Source organism: Ambystoma mexicanum, chromosome 1p, assembly GCF_040938575.1.
Source record: "Ambystoma mexicanum isolate Mex_15411 chromosome 1p, UKY_AmexF1_1, whole genome shotgun sequence".
NCBI classification, from domain to species: Eukaryota; Metazoa; Chordata; class Amphibia; order Caudata; family Ambystomatidae; genus Ambystoma; species Ambystoma mexicanum.
The window spans coordinates 140,565,794-140,573,940 of NC_090921.1; the positions used below are offsets into that span (position 1 = coordinate 140,565,794).

Here is an 8,147-nt window from a genome sequence, read left to right on the forward strand (position 1 = left end):
GCCAGCTCAAACAAATGAAAAGGTGCCCAACCCGGTGCATGGGAAGGCAACAATTTACAATCAAGGGACTACCCTCTTATATCACTGAGAAAAACACACACACACACACATCATCCCCCCTCCATCTGCAAGGAATCCAGGGGGTTACAAGTAATGGAGCTGGGGTAGCAGAGGGGCTGGGCTGTATAGGGGAGCAGGGTATAGCTCTTGTAGCTTTACTTTTTCATTTATAAACACAGGACTACAAGTACCAGAATTCAAAGGAAAACAGAGCTAGTCAGAGTAGCAGCAGCCATGGGGCAACTTGTGATATCTGAAAGGAAGTATCTCAGGACTCTGTGCAAAGTACTGTCATGTGTGCCACTCTGGTGGTACTCACAGAGAAAGGGTTGGTCTGGGGCATAAAATCGGCCCAGGAACCAATGAAAAAGTGGCCCACAATCATTCATTACTATCCAGAAAGGACTGAGGCTCCCCAAGGAGGCATTTTTGGTCAAATATTTAGCAAATAATTAATTTGTAGAATATTTGCTTAGCAGCATTGGTTAAATGTGTAGTAATTTATGAAACTGGCCCAAAAAAAGTAGTCTATTCTGGTCAGAAAAACGAGCCCATTCTAGAATCAAGGGCTTTGCCCTGCAGGCCAGTCCGAGGCTGCAAAGAATGTCCTGGAAGGAGCAGAAAGGAATCTGGTGACCTGATATTTCATTTCATTCAGAGCAGCCGCAAGAGAGGAAGTAATATGTCTAAACAAATCCCACATTTTGGCAGTGAACAGTCTGGCCTTTTAAAAACTGCTTTCTATAAAGTAAACGAAGGGGGCACCCGGATTTGAACCAGGGACCTCTTGATCTGCAGTCAAATGCTCTACCACTGAGCTATACCCCCGGCCCTCTGAACAGGCCATCCTGGCTGCACCTGTGCCTGCTGACGTGTCTGCGAGGCACACCTTTCCTCCTTTCACACCTGTCGCTGATTCTCAATACTGTTTAAACATTGGATGAGTGCTGTTGGGAACGACAGGTTTCCTGGTGAAAGAAAAGTTAGGGGTGCTCAATAACAGGGATTAAGAGAGAGAATCAGAGGTCTCCAGTGCAACTCACTCTTTCTTTAGCACCAATTTTCAGTAACAGAAATGTCTTTTTATTGCCTAATTGTCATTTTTCTATTTTTGTTGACCATTCCAATCCCCTCATTTCGTATCAGTGTTTGTAAAGATTTTTAGTAACTGCCTATCTTTTTTACCCTCATACTAAAGTTGTGAATTACAGGCAATAAGTCGTTTCTTTATTAATAATACGGACAATTTACACGCAGTTGCCGATTCGTTCCTGGATCTTTAGCCAATAACAAAACATCTTTCTGTTGGTGCAATCCATATGCAAATTAGGAGGTGTGCAGGTATTTAGCCCCAGAGCGCCTGGGAAGAGCTCTAATAGACGAGTTTCCTGCTATCTGCAATGATTCTGCCGTTTTTTTTATTGTGTTAAAATGCCATCTTCTACTAATGTTACCAAAAAAGTAGATTGGGCAGGGGTGGGCGGATTGGGGGCGAGAACGCGACCCTATGGAATTACACGCAGTGCATTTGGGGGGAAAGTAGCTGGACTTTGCTTGCTGTATAAATGCACGATTTTTACCTGCCTTGGGCCACTTTGGGCTACTTTGCCCGCGTAAATGTGAGAAAAGCATACAATTTGCCCTTTTATAGCCCCACCCCTACTTTTGTCTGTGGCCCCCTATGTGCCCACTGCCCCCTTAAATTTAATTTGATTCCTGGAGGCGCCACTGTAACTAAGTGCATGTTGGTGGTTGAAGTAACATTTTTTACATTTCAAATACGAGTCTTCAAGTCCCAGCATGCAAAGGGCTGTTAGCTAAAAAGCCAGGATTGCTGGACCTAGTGCCGTGTGTCTAGGAGGCAACTATACTCCACGTAACATGCCTATTTGTACTTGAATGGAAGGCTGGACACAGTTTGAGCTTTTGGGGTGTAGTACTTAGTCTTTGTGGCGTTGGCCCTTTAAGGGCTCGCACGCGACAGAGTGACGTCCACTCTGTCGCGTGCCCATATAAATAAACAGGGCGTTCCCGGCGACGCTCAGAGCCACCGGGGAGCCCACACGAGTGATATCCTGTGTCCGTGTCTTCTGTCACACGGGGGTGGGGCGCTCATGCAATACGCTGGCGGCAGACCGCCAACAGTGGCGACGGAGGATCAGATCCATCCCCAGGTCAGGCGGTGATGATCGCGGATGCGCAGATGATCGTATGTGAGCGCATGGTGCGAAAAAGGACCGCGGAGAGGGGGTGAGACACGCGATTGGCGGCCATTTTGATAAATAGGCCCGGGAGGTTCGCGGCTTCATAACGAAGCGCCAGTGAGCCATCCAAGGACAATTTTTGGAAAAACCAGTGGCGAATAGTCACTGGAAACACATTGTGTCATTTTTATAATGATTTAGTGATATTGGGCCTCATTACACGGTAGGCGTAATCATGGCGCTATTGGCGCCATGGATGCCGCCGGTATTTTACTGTGTCCGTCTTGGTGGATGGCAGAATTACCGCCCTACTCCAAGGTGAGCGGGGGCGGTAATTCCCCATTCACCAAGGCTATGGTACCCGTAATTAGCTCCGAGGTCCCTTTGCTGCACCCTACTTTAACGGCTGGTAAAACCAGCCGTTAAAGTCGGGTCCCGCAAAGGGAACTTGTAGTAAGGCGGTAGGGGTTTACCGGTGCCGGTGCCCATACCGGTACCGGTAAACCCCTACCTCCTACCGTGTAATGAGGCCCATTGTCACTACTTTTCTACCGAGTGTATGGGTGTGGCACCCAAGGAGGCCTACTGGATGCACGTGGGAGGCCCACCCTACTCAATGTTTGGATCCTTCACCCTATGCCTAATCTACTCCTGGGGATCTGCCTGTGCCTGACTGCAGTGCAGGCGCACTACCAGCTGTGGACTATCTGGGGACAGGCCTGTTAAACATCCAGGGCAGAGAGACCTTCCTGCATCTGGTGGTGAGTTGCGGCCCCGTTATTTGTATATCCCTGGGGTACCTGTGCGCTTACCACCATGAGCCAAGCTACTGCGGCTGCTGCACAACAACCGGCTGCTCCTGTGCCTCAGCCTCCACCTAACCTGCCACCTGGTCTCTGCAACCAATGCCTGAGTTCGATGTCTCGGGCACACCATCGAGTCTAGGCCCAAGGTGGAAAATGTGGATCGACAGACTTGAAATATATTTCAGGGCCACGATGGAGACTAGTGATGACAGTAAGCTGGCCACTCTCCTGTATTCTGCAGGCCCTGCAGTCCACAAAATATTTCTGTCCCTACAACCAGCTGATGGGTCATTTGCGGCAGCGAAGGTTGCCCTCCACAATCATTTTCTGCCAATGGCAAATGCTGACTATGAACGTTTCCTCATGGGGGCTGCTCGACAAAAGGATGATGAGACTCTTGACATCTTCTATGGGAGGCTGCGCAGGTTGGTGGTGCCATGTGCGTGGAATGATCCAGACACCATGATTTGGAAATCAGCTCATACAAGGGTGTGCATCTGGTAAGCTGAGGCGCCAAATCCTTTGAGAGCCTGGCATCACTCTGCCCCGCATTCTAGAACTGGGCAGGTGCCATGAGGTGTCAGAGCTGCGAGCAACCCGGATGGAAGCCGGAGCACGCCCCAGCAAGATGGAGGAGGTCAGTGCAGTTAGCAGAGGCCGGGGATTCAGACGCCCAGCGAGTGGGCAGGGTTCCAGACCTCAAGCAGGGAACAATTCGTGCCTCAAGTGCGGATATGATCTCCCTCACCCAGCAGAGTGCCCGGCCGCGGGCTTGAAGTGTGGCCGATGCGGAGGTGCAGACCACTGCGCCAGGATGTGTAGGACCACGGCCCCGAAGGTGGTCCCCAGAGGACCGGTTCGTGCTGGTTTCTTTCGGCCCCAGAGGGCTTCCAATGTCGCACAGGTAGAACAGGGTGATGACGGAGCCCCTCAGGATGATGATGAGGAGGAGGAAGAGGACAAAGAGAACGTGTTCTTTGTATCCAGTCTTGGCATCCTGAAAAATCACTCCAAGAGAAAGCCCAGGTGCAATGTCTTGGTCAATGGTGATTCTACACAAATGCTGGTGGATACTGGTGCATCTGTCAATGTGATGGCCAGACAACACTATGACTCTATGCAGGCACCGCCCCAAGGGCACGCATCTTCACCTTTGGAGGCGACCAGCCAATTCCCCTGGATGGTGTGTTTGTGGCGGGGGTTCAATACGGCGACTCATCTGTCCATGCCAGATTCTACGTCACGCCTGTGAGCGACAGTACATTGCTGTGCTGTGCGGCGGCTGAGGCCCTAGGCATTGTGACATTTGCTTACTCGGTGTACCTGGATGACATACAGGTGTTGTTAGCCAAACACATTTCCCTTTTTGAAGGAATTGGACAGATGGTGGGTGACCCTGTACGGCTTCACATCGATGAGTCAATCCAGCCAGTGGCGCTCAAACATCGGCGAGTGCCCTTCCACCTCAGAGATCTGGTGGACAAGGAGCTGGACAACCTTGTAGGTTTGGACATCATCGAGAAAGTGGAAGGCCCCACTCTGTGGGTCTCCCCTATTGTCATTGACCGCAAGCCCAAACAACCGGATGCTGTCAGAATCTGCGTGGACATGCGCCTCCCCAACAAGGCCATCAAAAGGGAGAGGCATTTCACTCCCACCATTGACGACATTATAGCAGAGCTGCAAGGGGCGAAGTTCTTCTCCAAACTCGATCTGAGGGCGGGTTATCATCAGGTGGTCCTGCACCCTGAGTCTCGATACATAACCTTCACCACCCATCGGGGGTTGTATCGATACGAGAGACTAAGCTTTGGAGTGTCCTCGGCAGCAGAGGTGTTCCAGAACACCATAAGGGGGGCACTAGCGGATCTCGATGGAGTTCTTAATATCAGTGATGACATCCTGGTATACGCCAAGTCGGAAGCAGAACACCTGGCACGCCTGTCAAGGACATTCGAGCGCATTCGCTCACTGGGACTCACCTTACATACGGACAAATGTGAATTCCTCAAAACCACCATCGGGTTTTTTGGTTTTGTTTTCAAGGCGGATGGGGTGTCACCTGATCCCCGCAAAGTGAGGGACATAAAGGAGGCAAGACCACTGGAAAATGTCACGGAGATCAGAAGTTTCCTGGGCATGGTCACTTATTGTGGCCGATTCATCTGAAACTTGGCATCCCGCTCGGAGCCGCTGAGGACTTTGACCAAGAAGGACACCCCGTGGCAGTGGGGGCCCCTAGAACAAGCGGCGTTCGATGATATCAAGGGCGCCCTTGCTGCTGATGATACAATGGCATTTTTTGATCCAAGCCTACAGACGGAGATCGTCGTGGATGCAAACCCTTATGGTTTGGGGGCAGTCCTCACCCAAATTGAAGGTAATCAAGAGGTCCGCCCCATTGCGTATGCAAGCAAGGCACTCTCCGATACCGAGCAACGGTATTCACAAATTGAACGAGAAGCCTTGGCGGTACTATGGGGCTGCAGACATTTCCGCTTGTACATCTTGGGACGTCCGGTGATGGTGGTTACAGATCATAAGCCTCTACTACCCATCATGGCGGGTTCCTCCTCCAGGCCACCAGTGAGAATAGAGCGCTGGATGCTCGCACTCCTCGAATACGGAGTGTCCCTGATATATCGTCCCGGGGCTAACAATGCAGCGGACTACCTCTCCAGACATCCAAGAGGGGGTTCCCAACTATCCACGTCAGTCGAGGAAGCAGACGAACATGTCCGGCTGGTCATTGAAACGGCGACCCCCAATTCGATGCAGGTGGCGGAGTTAGAGCTTGCGTCAAGAGAAGACAAGTGTTTTGCTATACTTAAGTCAGCCATGGAGATGGGTACCTGGAAGACCGTGCTGGAGGCTCTGGGCCGAAGGAAAATGAGGCCATGGTGGCGCTGGTGCAACTCTGGCGGGTGCGTGAAGAACTGACGTTCTCGGAATCGGGACTCCTGCTGAGAGGAGATAGAATCGTAGTCCCGCAGGCCAAGGTTCAGCAAGTGATCTCCCTGGCACACCAAGGTCACCAGGGCACCCCCAAGACAAAAGCTCGTCTCCGCCAGAAGGTGTGGTTCACGGAGCTAGAACGAAAAGTAGAGGAGTTCGTAGCATCGTGTGTGTGGTGCCAGGCAGCGTCACCGGCCCAGCGTGAACCGTCCATCGAAACGATGCCGAGAGGGACCAGACCATGGGAAGTGGTGCATGCCGATTGTGGGTCTACAACCAGGGGCACTCATTTCCTGGTGGTGGTGGACGAGTGGTCTCGGTACCCAGAGGTCGAATTTGTAGAATCAGTCGCTTTTGACAAGGTGGTAATAGCTCTGGAGAAGATCTTTGCCACTCATGGCCTACCCACTGTGTTGTGCTCTGACAACTGCGCACCATTTCATGGAAAGAGCTGTGCAGACCTCATGAAGGACTATGGTATCCAGCACAGAAAAGTCACGCCGCTCTGCCCTCGGGCGATTGGAGAGGCAGAGCGCATGATGCGGACACTGAACAAGGTGTTCAGAATTGCGCAAGGAAAGGGCGAATGCCTACAATGGGCGCTGTATGTGTTCTTGAGGGGTTACCGCACAACACCCTACTCATCCACGGGTGTACCACCAGCGGAGGCCCTCTTCCAACGATGCCCAAGTGACGTTATACCAGAAGTGGGAGAGCGAGAGCCCGCTGTTATTGACAATGATTGAGTGGAGGAGGAGAGAAGGGCAAGGACTCTAATGGAAAATAACCGGAGAGGCCTGAGACCCCCAGGAATTGCCCCCAGGGACGAGGTACTGGTGAGAAATCGGCACCCTCAAGGCAAACTGTCCCTCATGTATGAACCAATTCCCTTGGACATTGTGGGGGTCAAGGGCTCGATGGTGACAGCGTCTGATGGAACTGCATCGGTGACCAGGAACGCAAGCTTCTTCAAGAGACTGGGGGAGCCGAGGCCGGAGGCCATGGAAGACCGGGGTCCTGAGGATGCACTGGATGAAGGTGGCGGTCAAGACCCCACTGTGAACTCTCCCTCCCGTGGGGGGGCAGGCGAAGGAACACCGGCCAGAGACGTAGGCAGGAGGTACCCCCTGAGAACAGGGCGTGGGAAACCTGCCCGTCTTACAGACTATGTGATGGACTGAGATGCAAGGTTGGTGTACCGACAGGCCCGCCTGTTGGCAACAGCGGTCATGGGGGGATCCAGGGTGGCTGTTATTAAGCGGGGGACTATTTGGGTGTTAATGTGTGCCGTGTAATGTTTGATAGTTAGGTCTTCCCTTTTCATGTTCTGTTGTTATGGAAAAGGAGGAGTGTGGCGTTGGCCCTTTAAGGGCTTGCACGCGACGGAGTGACGTCCACTCCGTCGCGTGCCCATATAAATAAACAGGGCGTTCCCGGTGGCGCTCAGAGCCACCGGGGAGCCCACACGAGTGATATCCTGTGTCCGTGTCTTCTGTCACACGGGGGTGGGGAGCTCACGGAACACGCTGGCGGCAGACCGCCAACAGTCTTCATGGCCCCCCTCATCTCACCGTGTACATGCAGAGCAGGAATGAGCCCGGATGTCCCCACAGCAGTGGTCACCCGGAATGTTAGGCTTTGCATGCTGGTACTTGTAGGCCATTCACAGTGGGGAATAAAGCGGAATTGGTAATATGTTCGCTCAGTTTGTTCCTTTAATGATGCAAATATTCCAGGTTGATCAGTGAACATCTCGGTTCATCTCTGTAAAACAGAGTGTTACTTTGGCCGAGTGTTGTTGACACTTTGTACTATCCTAGATGTTGCGTAGTGACTACGCCGTTAATACGCATGCGCGAGCGGGGACGAGGCTCGCGCATGCGTGGTTTGAATAAAGACGGTCCTCCGGCAGTTGGCGCCGGGGACCCGAGCAGACTATACGTCTCCCGTGTGGTTCGTCCAGCGTGTATATGTGGCTGCGTGTGAATGCAGGTGGGGCTCAGGCCAGCCCCCACCATTCCACCATTGGCGACGAGGACGACTCCGGTGCAGTTCTTCTCTGCTCCGATGGCGTTGGAAGCAGGGAATGTTGCTCTGTGTCGGCACGGACCTACACGCACGG

The 8,147-nt window shown here is 52.4% G+C and overlaps 1 non-coding gene across 1 annotated transcript; it reads right to left on the bottom strand.

Moving 5' to 3' along the window:
- Positions 1 to 816: 816 nt before the first annotated feature.
- Positions 817 to 888, bottom strand: TRNAC-GCA (transfer RNA cysteine (anticodon GCA)). Its single transcript has one exon. It is a non-coding gene; the product is annotated as a tRNA-Cys (tRNA).
- Between the last annotated feature and the right edge of the window lie 7,259 nt (positions 889 to 8,147).